The following is a 15104-nucleotide window of genomic DNA, read 5'->3' on the forward strand; positions in this document are numbered from 1 at the left end:
GCACACCACCTCTTTTTGAACCCCTGAGCACCTAAACATAGATGGATTGAATATATACACCTCATTGGTAGGCTCATCTCCCAGCTTGGTGGTAAACTACTACGTCAATGGTACTCATGATTGTATGCCAGTGAATCACATGAAAAACACATGTATGACTACTGTTCCATTCAAGCTCAATTCGATATCAACTGGTGAAATGTCCCTCACCCTCATGGGGTACTAATATAGGTTTGGAAACACAATGTGATGATTACCAATTTAAACAAATAAAATGTTTCAAAAACATGTACATTTGGTTGTAAACTTAAGTTTATGGCTGTACTTTTGTTTTGGAACAGGGCCAAAGTTTTGAATGTTTAGAAATAGCCCCAATCTTTGATTTAAATTTTACAGTTGCAACAGTTTACTGGCTGTTCTTCCATTGAAGGGTGGAGGAAATGACAGAGACACAGTGCATTTTTTGTAAGGATGATAGTACCATGTACATTTACAGAAAGTGGTAGGTAACCCCTTTTATATTTATTTCATTACCTCAGTGACAACTTCCAGAACCATAACTCAATCTTAATTTTAAGTCAATCAAGGCAAGATTTTGAATAGATCACAAGGATTTCTTCCACACTGTACTGGCTAGGCCAGGGTGGAGCTTGCAGAGTTTCAGCCTGCGGAATTCCGTGGAGTTGCTGAAAAAATATGCCTCACATGCAAGAGTTAAGAGATGAGAAAGCCGCTTTTCAATCATCCGACTCCAACGTGCATTTCATGCATTTGTTTAGAAAACAGTACAAAAAGTTTGGTCTTGGTAGCAAACTTATTTAGGTAAAAAAGTAATAGCAGCAAAACATACAACTAATTCATTATGGCATGAATCCAATTTATTTGGTTTTAGGGAGGGATACAATCCCTAATGCGATTAGGTTTCAAGCATGTAGCAAACAAAGGCAACCCTATTGCTCAATAAAGTTTTCAGTGCAATATATTACAGTGCTCTGGGTGTAGAAGGAGAAGATGGGGGATATAGAGTGATAATGTGTAGGTAGGGGACAGGAAAAAGGTATTAGTGACATAGGCGGGAGGTGTGGCTCACTGGTTAGAGGCGGCAGACCCGTAAGCAGAGGACGGCCCGGGACCAGGGTTCGATTCCCGACGCGGCAGGGTCGTGGACCAGGGTCAGCGGACTCGATAATTCTCGCCTCGGTGCCTACTCCAGTCAGGGACCACACTCGGCAACTCTGGGCATTAGCTTGCCTCATCTTCACAACGGCCCCCCCAGACCGCCGGGGATGCTTGGTCGCACATTAGAGATACCCATTAGGGACCATCTCTCAGGGTGAGCCAGGACGGGTTCCCCAGTGGTCGAAGCGCGGAGATACTCCTCCGGGAGTCGATTCTAGCGCTATATAAACCCACAATTAAATTAATTAAATATGTACATTTCTTGGAATCAGATTTTCCAGCCTCAAATCGGTCAAGAGTTCCAAACGTAACACATAACTCTTATGGACAAGTAATTATTTGTAAACAGTGTCGCCGGAGTTTGTGTTGTATGGGTGTTGTCGACGTTTCGACCCCTTAAGGCAGGACTGAATAATGTCCTTGTGGTGGGGTCTTCATCAGGGCTGAAAGGAGCACCTATGAAAATGATTCAAAAAATGGGTGTAAAGATATATGGTTATAGTTGTGTGTGCTACTAGTATAATGAGGTGAATACTACCTACTAGGTTCAAAACGACGGTCAGCCTCCGCCGTATTAATGAAAGGTATGGGCCTGTAAGAGATCCTATAGGGAGAAAGAAAACAGTCTCAAATCTGATAATGGGCTCTAAATCTAACAGGAAGAGCTCGTCTAAATGGTGACTACAACGCTACTTACTCATAAAATGAGTGGCAATTGCAGCAGTGTCAGCTTGCAAGGTGTGGAAAATAAACCCAATAATTCTTTAACCCCTTCCATGCGCGGGGAATTCCCGTGCCGTGCGGGCGTTTGTATTAGTGGGCGGGGATTCGGACGGCCGGGAGCCGTCGTGCGCACACGCCCACCGTGACACGTGACGGCTCCCGGCCGTCATGCGCTTGGAAGAGGTTAAGGAAAGAGAAGAGGTGGAGATCTCAGAATGATAGAAACACGGCTCGCTGGCGGGGACCTAGTTTTAGGGTGAGACTGTTGCATAAAATGACAACCATGCGTGTAAAAAGTACCGGTGTGAATCACTCGGTACAAGTGATCAACCATGGGTCGGTACCATATTAAAAACCTTTCGTGGAAACTCAATCGCAGGCAGGCTTGTTAACCAGGAGTAGTTGTAGGGCGCGCTGCTAAAAATATGTAAGTTTGTCCCTTGCGAGGGTTTTTTTTACTTAGGAACCTTTCAGGTCCTAACATGTCAGAGAGGGAAACAGTCTCATACACTGAGGATTACATAACCAAATTGATACAAGGCAACTCAACATCGGCCTTCATAACATCAAGTACTCCTAACATTGACTTCTCCCTGAATGAGAAGATTACCAAATTGGAACCACTTGAAAAGAAACTGATCCGCACTAGACTCCATGGTCACCTTCTCACCAAATACCTGCAAGCAAACATAATACCAACAGGACTACAGGTTCGCAACAAACCGGCAATTTTTGTAGATCATCCAAAATTTAAAGAGGGATTTAGCTTCATTGCTAACAATTGTTCACGCCATTGGATGGTGCTTGGTGTTGAAACGGCACTCAAGCAAGTAGAAAAACTGATCAAAGAGATCCACGATCTCAAATTGGATATAAACGGAGACTCCGCAGTTACCAACGCGAAGGAAACTCTTGAAAGACTTTAGAAAACCATCAAGGACTTCAAAATAATTACAGAAACAAAGAAACTTGACAAACCAGCCAAAGACATACGCTTGTATGATAAGAAAACCACATATCCCTACCTTCAAGAGGATTATTACAAGCAGGACACCCAAGGTCTGTTTTTCAACAGAGGGAGAGGAGGATACAGAGGAAATAGACGTTTCACCAACTTCTCTGACTCATCATACAGCTCAGGAAGCGACATTGAACAAGCAGGACCTAGCAGTGGATACCAACAACAAGACCCATGGTACCAACCACCCCAAGGCCAATGGCAACCTGGGAATTCCTCTTTTTTACAAGACGCCCAGTGGAGACCGCCCAGAGGACGCGGTTACAACTGGAACAGACTACCACGGCGCGGCCAACACCAACAGACATTGGACACCGGACGGCCCCAGGGGCAGAATCCCAAACAGGTCAGGTTCCAACCAGAGAACCACAGCGAGATCAACACCAGACGGAGGACGTACAGATGGTAACAAGAGAGACCAGCCCAATCATCAACTTATCTAGACACACTTTATCGGATGATGAAACCAGCATACTGACTAAGGGACTATCTTTTGTATCCACTCCGTTTCCCAACCGTTTTAATGTGAAGCCAGAACTTCATTGTTTTGTCCGGAAAGTGCGACTGCGGCACTTTTTCAGACACTCCATTCCATCACCATCTACCTCTACCACTGGAATGAGACCACCATCTACGTTCATGCCACCAAGCCACATGATGTCGCATAAGATCCTAACATTCTAAAGTGTTGTCCTCCGAGATATCCTCAAGACATGTGGAACCAAATCCTATGTCAAACACAACATCACCAGAGGAGAACGAGAAGCCCTACACACACTCAAGGACAACAAGTCCATAGTTATCAAACCAGCGGACAAGGGCGGCGCTATTGTGGTCCGGAACGTCAATGATTACAAGGAGGAAATCTGTTTGCGACTACATGATGGGATCAGTTATAGATCTGTTTCTATTGACCCTACCACGGAAGTAAGAAAACGTATTCAACGTATAACCGCTGATGGCAAAGAGGCTGGCTTTTTATCTGAGAATGAATTTGACTATCTCAACAATGCCCAAACCCGTCTCCCCACCATATACACACTACCGAAAGTACATAAGAACTTACAGAAACCACCTGGTAGACCCATTATATCAGGATGCGGTTCACTTTTGGAACCTGTGTGTAAATACGTTGATTTCTTCATGAAACCACTGGCTGAAAATACTAGAACATACCTCCAAAACACTATGCATGTCATAAACCTAGTGCATGGTATGGATTTCGACCCAGGATCACAACTGCTGGCCACTCTAGATATAGTATCACTCTACAGAAGTATACCTCAACAACAAGCCCTTGATGTGATGCGACAGGTTTTGGATAAACAACCGCAACCATCAAATTTACCCCCTGAATTCATAGTGGATCTTCTGGAAGTGGCTATGATGAAAAATTTCTTTGTCTTTCAAAAATAACGAGTGGCGATGGGGGCAGCCTTCGCTCCTGATCTGGCTATCCTGTATATGGATAACTTTGAGGATAAACATATTTTTTCAAACACCAACCCATAAAAGGCCAATGTCACACAGTGGCACAGATATATAGATGACATACTATTGATCTGGTCGGGAGATGAAGCTGAACACAAGAAGTTCTCTGAGTGGCTTAACACCTGCTCCCCGGACATAAAGTTTACCACCCACTGCAACAGACATACTATAGACTTCCTGGATGTCACGATCAAAACATTGGAATGTCACATATACACCACACTTTATAGGAAGACAGCTGAAAGGAATTCTCTGTTACGCTACACTAGCCATCCAGTTTCTCCGGATCCGGAGGAACTGCACCTTTAAGGAAGATTTCTTTCGGGAGTCAGATGACCTCATCAATCGACTAATGGAGAGAGGATACCCAAGGCGACTTTTTAAAAGAGCAAGGAAAAGGGCTTGGTACCAAAACAGAGAAACCCTCTTGACGCCTAAAGAGAAAAAACTAAGTACCAACAGAATGATTTGCGTTGCAACACACTGTACACGAAGTAATGAGTTTAAGAAAATAATCAATGGACACTGGAAACTCATATCTGATGACCTAGACATACAGGAACCTCCAATGCATGCTTTCAAAAAAGAGAAGAATGTCCGAGATCATGTAGTTCGCTCACTCCTTGACACACCACCTAAACCAACAATCCAAACTATGTGGAACCTACCACAAATTGTGGGACACTTCAAGTGCACACGATGCAAGGCCTGCAAAATGGCGATTCAAACCATGTCTTTCACTTACAAACATCATAGGATCCAGCTTAAGGCCCACACGAACTGCTACTCTTGTGACGTCATCTACGCCATTCTATGTCCATGTGATCTACTATATGTGGGCCAAACTAGACAAAAAGTTAAGACTCGGATATTGCAACACTGCAGCAGGATCCGCTGCGACACTCCAGGTGCCCCATTAGTAGAACACTTCAAGACACACACTCATGCACCCAACTCAATCAGATGGTTAGTCCTAGAAAATGTGTCTTTAGGACCAAGGGGTGGGGACATTGGACCTATCCTCAATGTCAGAGAGTGTAAAATGATGTACCTTCTAGACACAGTCAACAATGGGCTAAATGAATTGGACGGTATGAATGCCCAACTGGCGGGTCTCACAACAGAATAGGAGGTATTCAGACTGTGGCATTTATCAGACATGTCTCATTTGTATATTGACCATCGGGCCATACAGTGATATGTGCCTTTAGACCCAATACTCATTTGTGACATTTGACTGTCCATTACAGCAAACACATAGACCTTACCTTGCCATGGATCATTGACCACGAAACATGATGTATTTTGCAACACAACACAATGCACTGTTTCTTGTTTCTTGTTACATTGAAATCCAACCGTAATATATGATGACATACCCCGCTGATTGATAAGTGTTTTGCAATTTTGACAAATTAATGTGATATAAACAATTAGCCACAATGTTTGAGCACACTATCATTAGATCGGCAATGTTCGTCCAGTTCATATTGTTGTTTGAACATGTACTGTGTGCCTTTGTAACACAGCAGATATAAATGACTGTCCTAATGTAATCATCGCCAATATCAATAATAATATATGTATCTTCAATTGGATGTTGTATCACTTGAACAAGTCCCTATATGGTGATAACCTTCACTGCCACATACATCTGATGCATTCAACATCTTTTGACACAATCCCTTAGACAAGAGCATCCGCCCAATTCAGATAGTTTCCGGGGATAATTCGAGTGCTGACTCTTCCCCACCGGGTGATAGTGACGTGTAGCGTCAGCGCGTCTTCGCCCACGCTCAACACGTTATACATCGCGGTACCTCTTAGATGCCACCCTGCCTTGAGAGCATTCTACCCAGCCAGCCAGGTAAGCATACTACCTATTTCCTCAGTAGGATTCATTGCCTTCCAATCTGATTATGGCACATTGTGTTTCCAGCTAAGACATCTACACATGTCTATTTAAGCAGCGTGACTCCTTACTCGTTTATGTTTACCAAGCTTACCGCAGCGCTGTTTCCATACAAGGGTCTTTAATAATGTATCAACTCACAGTATCCCACCTGTATTTAATAACCACTGGTCCTTGATTTAATGCTTCCTCACTCCCTTATTACATTGGGATACACCGCGTTTTGAGCTACGACAAACTTACATATTTTTAGCAGCGCGCCCTACAACTACTCCTGGTTAACAAGCCTGCCTTAACACCTGCGATTGAGTTTCCGCGAAAGGTTTTTAATATGGTACCGACCCATGGTTGATCACTTGTACCGAGTGATCCACACCGGTACTATTTACACGCATGGTTGTCATTTTATGCAATGGTCTCACCCTAAAACTAGGTCCCCGCCAGCGAGCCGTGTTTCTATCATTCTGAGATCTTTCTATCCTAACCAGGGGTATAGATTCATGTGTATGGTAACCATTTAGCGAACCATCTAGTAAGCATTCGACTGATTACTACAATAGCAGGCATCATGCCATCCGCCTCGCATGAGATGCCACGTATCCTCCAACGGGTAGCTCAGCACGGCGCCTGCTCTCCTTTTTATAAAGTGCCCCGGCCCGTGACATTATCTAGGAGGTGACCTTGTTATCTTGTGGCGGACTGTTTTCTTTTGTATTGTTCATCTCCAGTCATCCTGGATGTCTCAATGAGAACCACCTCTTCTCTTTCCTTATAGAATTATTGGATTTATTTTCCACACCTTGCAAGCTGACACTGCTGCAATTGCCACTCATTTTATGAGTAAGTAGCGTTGTACTCACCATTTAGACGAGCTCTTCCTGTGAGATTTAGAGCCCATTATCAGATTTGTGACTGTTTTCCTTCTCCCTATAGGAGCTCCTACAGGCCAATACCTTCCATTAATACGGCGGAGGCTGCCTATCGTTTTGAACCTAGTAGGTAGTATTCACCTCATTATACTAATAGCGCACACGACTATAACCATATATCCTCACACCCATTTTTTGAATCATTTTCATAGGTGCTTCTTTCAGTCCTGATGAAGACCCCACCACAAGGACATTATTCAGTCCTGCCTTAAGGGGTCGAAACGTCAACAACACCCATACAACACAAACTCCGGCGACACTGTTTACAAATAATCACTTGTCCATAAGAGTTATGTGTTACGTTTGGAACTCTTGACCGATTTGAGGCTGGAAAATCTGATACCAAGAAATGTTGATGTATATATGTCACTAATACCTTTTTCCTGTCCCCTACCTACACATTATCACTCTATAGCCCCCAACTTCTCCTTCTACACCCAGAGCACTGTAATATATTGCACTGAAAACTTTATTGAGCAATAGGGTTGCCTTTGTTTGCTACATGCTTTGAACCTAATTGCATTAGGGATTGTATCCCTCCCTAAAACCAAATAAATTGGATTCATGCCATAATGAATTAGTTATATGTTTTGCTACTATTACTTTTTTACCTAAATAAGTTTGCTACCAAGACCACACTTTTTGTACTGTATCTATTGACCCAGGTCGGGTAGTATTTATGGGTTGCCCCCTTTATACTCATCACTTTGTTTAGAAAACAGCAACAGTTCCTTTTAATTGTAGTGGGGGAGATCTACACCATTTAGGAGGACGAGGATACTGTTCATGCGTGTTATTGCCTGGAGTGTATCTTTAAGCCCAAATGAGAGCAGCAACTTCAACAGGCATAAATCCCATTGCCGAGCATAAAGGTTGTCTGTCCAGTGCAACACTCATATAAATCTGTGATGAATGTCCTGTGTTAAATTCTGGTCCTTTAATTGTGAGCACCGTCAGAACGCCATGCTAGCCCCATCTAATTTCACCCCATTTAATCAGTTGGAAGAAACGCTGTGAAAGAACACTTCTCCACCTTTGAGAATCCATGCCCCAGCATGGGACTTCCTTTTTAAAAATGATAATAAAATTCCCAAAATTATCTAAAATAATAGTTACATGTCGTTCTCAGATCAAATGACGTGTGAAAAGTCACTGTACCTGCCCCTCGAGGATTTAAATGATGTAATACATCCTGCTGGAACTCGGTGGTTTCCACAGAACTGTGTGCTTATAAAGCCTTTGTTCTGTGAACTTTGACTGTGCAGACCCACTCATTTTTATAATTCCAGCTGAAGAAAAGGAAAGGTATCTGTATTATGCCACACCATGAGTTTCAAAAAGCAAGGCAGCCCCGCTCCCTGATCCAAAATTCAGAAGTAGTGACCTTTGACAGGAAGGGGGCGTCTAAACACTAGACTACAAGGAGTCTGCTCTTCTCCCAGGCACCTCATGCTAGGTGTTTGTGCGCCCGGTCACCATAGAGATAAATAGCTGTGTGCCAGCTGCTGTTACACTCTGCTCTGGAGTCTGGAGGATGCTAGAGAGTCATGTGGAGCTCTGGGCACACCCTCTTCTGAGTGTTCTTTTGAGGGTGGGGGTGTCCCGAAGATGGGCTGAATTGTCAGGGGTGAGCGTCGTGCCAGTAAACTCTTCTCTGCTGGCGGAGATTTTGCAGAACTCCACCATGAATGTGGAGCGCAGAGTTGCAAAACTCCATGAACTCCGCTGGCGGAACGGAGTTTGCCGCTCACCCCTCGCACTGGCTGAAGATGTGGTTAAATATTTAGCTGTAGTTTAATGATATATATATTTAATGAAAAAAGGCTAAAGTAACATATTTAGATGAGTATGTCGGAGACAACATCAAAGTTTTGAAAAAAAACAAAACAGATGTGATGTCATCAGTGTTGACATCAACGATCTCATCAGTGATTACATAAATGATGTCATAGTACATGTCATGAGTGATATATTATATGAGAGCAGTGCATGGCAGGGCGCAAGTTATAGTCAGCATATTTTGTGTATTGACTGTCTGTTATTGGAGTGACAGGGGCTGGGGATGTGCATTAACTGTAAACAGCCTTAAGGGGCTTGAGGTGTGTCATGCCTTTCCTAGTTTCCTAGGTGACTCATAGCTGAGCTGGATAGACCTTGGCTGCATATAGAGTGGAGGGAGGAGTTTCACTAGCACCTGGATAGACAGTGTCTCCTCTGCACAGTGCTGTTTCCACCTCCTGTAAGTGATGCTGCACCAGAGAGGAGAGAACTGGTTTAGACTGGGCTCAGAGGCCCTTGCCACAAGGAGAACATAGAGAAAATGGGGTATAAGTATTGGACCTTAAACCCCAGAGAATTAAATCACTTCCAAGCTCAAGAGGAATCTCTGCCAAGTAGAAGAGCTAGAGAGCTGTGAGGAGGAGTACTGTCCCTTTGCTGTGTGAGCTTTGCTGGTTTAGCCTGCAGTACCTGCTTCTGCCAAGGAGAGGACAAATACTGAAACTTTGCTGGGAACCTGCTTGAAGAAAACTCTCCAAGGGCTTGTGTGTGCTGGCCTCCTGGTCAGAAGTCTCAGGGATGCAAATACTTCACCTGCAACCCGCTGACCAGCATCTGGACTCTTCTGTGGACTCTTGTATTCAAAAGGGCACCAATTCCAGTACCTAAGTCCTAAGAATTGTATGGCTGGTGCTGCAAAGCAAGAAAAACAACTCCGATGCCATCAGCCCCGCCGCCAGTGATGCTGCGACCTGCACTGAGGCAGGGGGCTCCGCTCGTGAAGTGCACGATGCATCCCCCTGCCTGCACGTCAGCTCCGACGCCCTTCAATACCTGCAGACAACTGCAGTTATTGGCCTAACTTCACTTGTCCTGGACTCGATGCCTCGCCTCCTCATGGACACAATGCCTCACCCCCCCTGTGGCAACCAGGGAACCGGCCTCGACCTTGGCACTGACGCCTCACCTCCACAACACTGTGTATTGTCCACAGGCTTTGTTTTCCACTGTACTGTTGTTTGGGGGGGTCCGTGTGACTACATGCCTGACACCGCACACCTTGAGTTTGGTGAAACATGTTGGGTTTATGCATGTCATAATATTGGAATAGCCCCAGTTGGAGCCATTTTGTTTCTAAGAGTTCTATTTTTGGAAATAACTGTTCTAAAGTCATAATTTGATACATGTATGTTGGATTTTTGTCGTTTTGGCCATGTTTGGTTTTGATAAAGATATTTTATTTTTCTAAACTGGTGCGGTGTCCATTTGTGGCGTTTTCACTGTATTACTCTGTGCTTTGAGTACAAATACTTTACACATTGCCTTTGGGATAAGCCTGTCTGCTCATGCCAAGCTACCAAAGGGGTGAGCAAGGGTTATCTGAAGTGTGTAACTCCCATACCCTGACTAGAAGGAAGGGTCTCTACTTGGACAAAGGTGCATACCTCTGCCGATTGGAGACCCCCATTTCTAACACTCCGAATCCAAGAATTCCTCATACCCATTAAACCCAACAAGAAACGAAGGACCAACAAGCAAGTCAATGGTACACAGACGACCTTCATTACTGCAATCCACAATACAAACAGCTAGAAAGAAAAGGCAGAGCCAACCACAAAACCACAATCATAAACACCTACCCAGTGGCACATCAGCAATTGAGAGAACCAATCAAAGAGTGCTGGGTGCAGGCATTGAAAGGAGCTCCAACAGCAGCAAGAAAATCTTCTCAATCCTCAAAGATTTCATCACTCTCACGGCCACAGTCAACACTATCACCCCATTTTCAAGAACTCTGCAGCAAACTTTCTACCTTCTTCCACAGCAAGTAACAAACATCTGCAGCAACTTTTCTTACCAACCAGACCCTAGCAAGTCATCACCAATCTGACCATCACCAAACAATACATCCGCCTGAACAGATGGAAAACACTCACTGAAGAAGAAACAATGGCTATCATGCAGACCATCCACTCAGGGGGTCCATTAGACCCATGCTCCACCACATTTACAACCTTAAGGATCACTTATCAGCACTGCCCTCACCCATATCATCAACACCTCCATCACCTTCATTGAAGAACGCCCTCCTCAATAAACCATTGACCAACCCAAGTGGATTAAGCAACTTTCCCCATTCTCCCTGCTCCCCTATCCAGCCAAATGGATAGAGAATGCCATCAACATGTAACTCAATAGTCACCTTGATCTACATCACCTACTAGACAACACTCAATCAGGATTAACTGCACATAAACAGTGCTTTTTTGCAGCCAACAACATCAGGACCACTTGGACTGAAGTACTGGTCTTCGGAAACAAGATCTTCTCATGGGGTGTCATCTAGTGGCCGGCAGAACTAGGACCAACACCAACAAACACCAACCATGCCAGAACACTGGGGATCATTCTGAAGAACAAGCTCAACATGAAGGCACACATCAGCGCAATGAGCTGCACCTTATTCCGCATCTACGTATGCTGAGTAAACATCTTCAAATGGCTGCCAAAGAACAGCTGATGAACCCTCATCACAATCAGACTCAATTACGGCAATGCACACTACGCCCGAACATGCAAGCAGTTCCTGCACAGACTTCAGATCATTCAAAACGTTGCTGCCAGACAAATACTCAATCTTCCTACTGCACCATCATCTCATCTCATCTCAGAGAGCTCCACTAGCTCCCCATTTACAAATGCAGATGATTCAAACTCCTCACACACAACTGCAATGTCCTTTACAGCGCTCAGCCAGCATACCTGAACAACCACATACACTTTCCCCAACCTACTAGACACCTAGACTCAGCCTCATTCTTACTCGGACACAGCCTACACATTCACAGAAGGGGAGCAGTGCTCATTCTCCTACATCGCACCTAAAACATAGAATGAACATCCACAACACATCAGAGACTCCTCCTCACTTCTTGAGTTCTGCAAAAAGCTGAAGACCTGGCTGTTCGAATAACTTAACTGGGTGAAGATGCCAACACTCCAGCTCAAGTGCCTGGATACCCTCAAGTGCACTCTACAAATCAGCATAACACAACATAACATAACAAACCTGTGTACAGTAGTCTAGTTACACAAATTTGACCTTGTGGTACCAACAGGATGACATACCCCTCCCCTTTTGCTGAGCTCAAAGGAGACATCTCTGCCACTCCAGGTCAACCTGTCAATGGTGTATCTCCTGGGAAGAATTTCACACTTTCATTCAAACCTATTTGAGGTCAAGTACAGGCTGGGAGTTGCTTGAGAGTTAATGCAAATAAGCATCCTGGAACTTCAGGCAGGGAAAATGTAACTTTTGTAAATCTTATTCTTCTTTAATACTTTTTAAAAATCCACCTTCATAATTGAGATTGATTTCTGATAACAATTAAAAATAATTATTTAAGTATTTCCCTAACTTGTCTTGATTCCGAGACACTGTAGCAGTATTGTAATCTGTACTCTGTTTTCTACAAAGGACAGGTAGGTATGCAGCAGAAAATAGCTCTTAGGGCCTTGTCACTGTAGCAACATGGCAATATTAATTTTCTACATGTCCCACTCCTAAATACTATGAACCCATCCTTTTGGGCTAAGTAGGGGCGGGATTAACTCTTATAATTCTCTGTGGAGTAATCATGTGGAATTACTCAATATTTCTGCAAGATTACACAAGAAGAAGAATTCTGCAGTTAGTGCTATTTTCTTAGTGCAAAAATGACTCTTGCATCCCAAATAAATGCAGGGAAGCATTTTGCACTAGGAAATAATACTAAATGCAACAGAACATGAATAGCAAATGCGAGCAGCCGCTCAAGCTTGCTAAACGTGCAATTGTAATAGTATGTTTTCTCCCCAAATTACTCCTAATTGCACAAGTGGGTGTAACTACATTATTATCAGTATTTCAGCGTCAAAGAGTAATGTGGAATTAATAACTTACTCTGCCCAGGCCTAGCTACAAGACCTAGCTTTATATCTATCAAAAAGGGTTGTATAAACAGGTCAAACTGCAGGTTCAATCTGCAGCAGTTAGCCTACGATGGTAAGGTGAAGGTAGGGCAACATTCAAACACCTACCAAATCTCATTGGAGTGAAGGGGTGGAATTGGATGAGTACCAGTAAGCCATTACAAAACTTGCAAGTAGGAATGACGTCCAACATAGGCTGGTTGCGTTACGTCATAAATTCTTTAAACTAGTCCAGACAGATGGAGAAGATGTGCACTAAGGAAGTTAATGGCAGAATGTGCATTTGAAAATTTTAGTGAACCATTAATGAGTGATTAGTTCATTAGTCATTTCTCTGACAGAACCATACGGCAGAAACTATGGTCTTTGGGGAATCCTTCTCTTGAAGAATCTATCAGAGTAGCCAAGAGTATAGAAACAGCACACAAATCTATAAAAGAATTAGATGATAAAGCAGTGGAAGCAGTTACTCCTGTACGTCATGTCTCGAACACTCCTAGAAGAAAAAAATGGTTCACAGAAGAGATTTTTTTAAACAAGCAGACATTTGTTTTAGTTGTGGCAACACTACTCACAGTGAGCATAAGAGCTTGCACAGCCATACATGTTGTATGTAGGTCGTGGGGCACGCTCGGACATTGTGCGAAGGTGTGCCAGGGACAAAAAAAGGAGGATATGAAAGCCGGTTATGCTAAAGACAACAGTGACAGTGAAGTAAGAAGATATGATTTCAGGTATGAAGGACATGGTTTTGGTTGTTAGTGACAACACTATAAGAACAGGAGATCCTGCGGATTGTGTGGATCCTTATGTCAATATACTTGTGGGTGAAAAGGAATTACGCCTTTTGGTTGATTCAGGTGCATGCATGTAGGAAAGTAGGATCTGCTTTCAGGGTTACTCCCACTTTTTGCTGGTGTTCTACTGTTTTTCTGACTACTCGGACTGGGATACTGCTAATCAGGACCCCAGTCACTGTTCTTCCTCCCTAATTGGTAATGGTGAGTATCTTGGTACAGTCCTATTTGGCAATGGGGGCACCCTTGTGAGTCCCTAGTATATGGTACTAAGGTACATAGGGCATGGGTACCCCAGGGATCACCTATCGGCTGCAGCATATATTATGCCACCTATGAGGCACCATCCAAACTTCGAATAAAGGCCTGTCATGGAAGCCTGGGTGAGTTAGTGCACGCACCCCTCATGAAAGATATCTGTTTCCATATATCATACATCCCTGCACTTGAAACCGATAACTCACCCCTTTAGCAGGCCTTTCAGTCCCAAAGTCAGGGTGCTTGGTTCCGAGTGTGAGGGTGTCCCTGCATGAGAAGACCACCCGTAAAAACCCTGGAGTCCATTCTCCAGACTTTGTAAGTGAATCAGCCATTACGATATAGAGAGGTCATGCGTGATTACACAATGACCATCTCTAAAATGGCTGGAACGAACCTGGGCATGTTTAAACCATAACTGGTGTTGGAGGTATGATTCCATCCATGGTAGGGCCCCTCCGGGAAGACCTTCATGTTCCTGGGTCCGATTTTACAGAGCCTGACAGCAACCTAGGGCTGCTGTCGACCACATACATGGTTCTGCCCTCCTGCTGTTGGGCCAATCCCCAGCAGGGGAAGGTAGGACACTAGGTTTCCTGTCACAGCGAGGTCTGACAACCTCCCAGATTGAGTGTATTAGGACGGGGGGCACTTGCCACACCACAAAGTCTGCTAGAAGGGAACATTTTCTGCACTCCTTACATACTCCAGTTCAAACCAACTTAGGGAGCCATTGGCTCCCATTCTGGTGTGAAACTGCACAAAGGACATGCTAGTATCCTCCCCTCTGTCTAGCCCCTCCTCTGGGCTGAATCATCTGAACCCTC

The 15104-nt window shown here is 44.0% G+C and overlaps 1 protein-coding gene across 1 annotated transcript in view; it reads right to left on the minus strand.

Annotated features, from left to right (window-relative positions):
- Positions 1-15104, minus strand: part of ZMAT4 (zinc finger matrin-type 4) — a 2296526-nt gene that overhangs the window by 1755129 nt on the left and 526293 nt on the right. The window lies entirely within an intron of this gene.

This window comes from Triturus cristatus, chromosome 11, assembly GCF_964204655.1.
Source record: "Triturus cristatus chromosome 11, aTriCri1.1, whole genome shotgun sequence".
Lineage (NCBI taxonomy): Eukaryota > Metazoa > Chordata > Amphibia > Caudata > Salamandridae > Triturus > Triturus cristatus.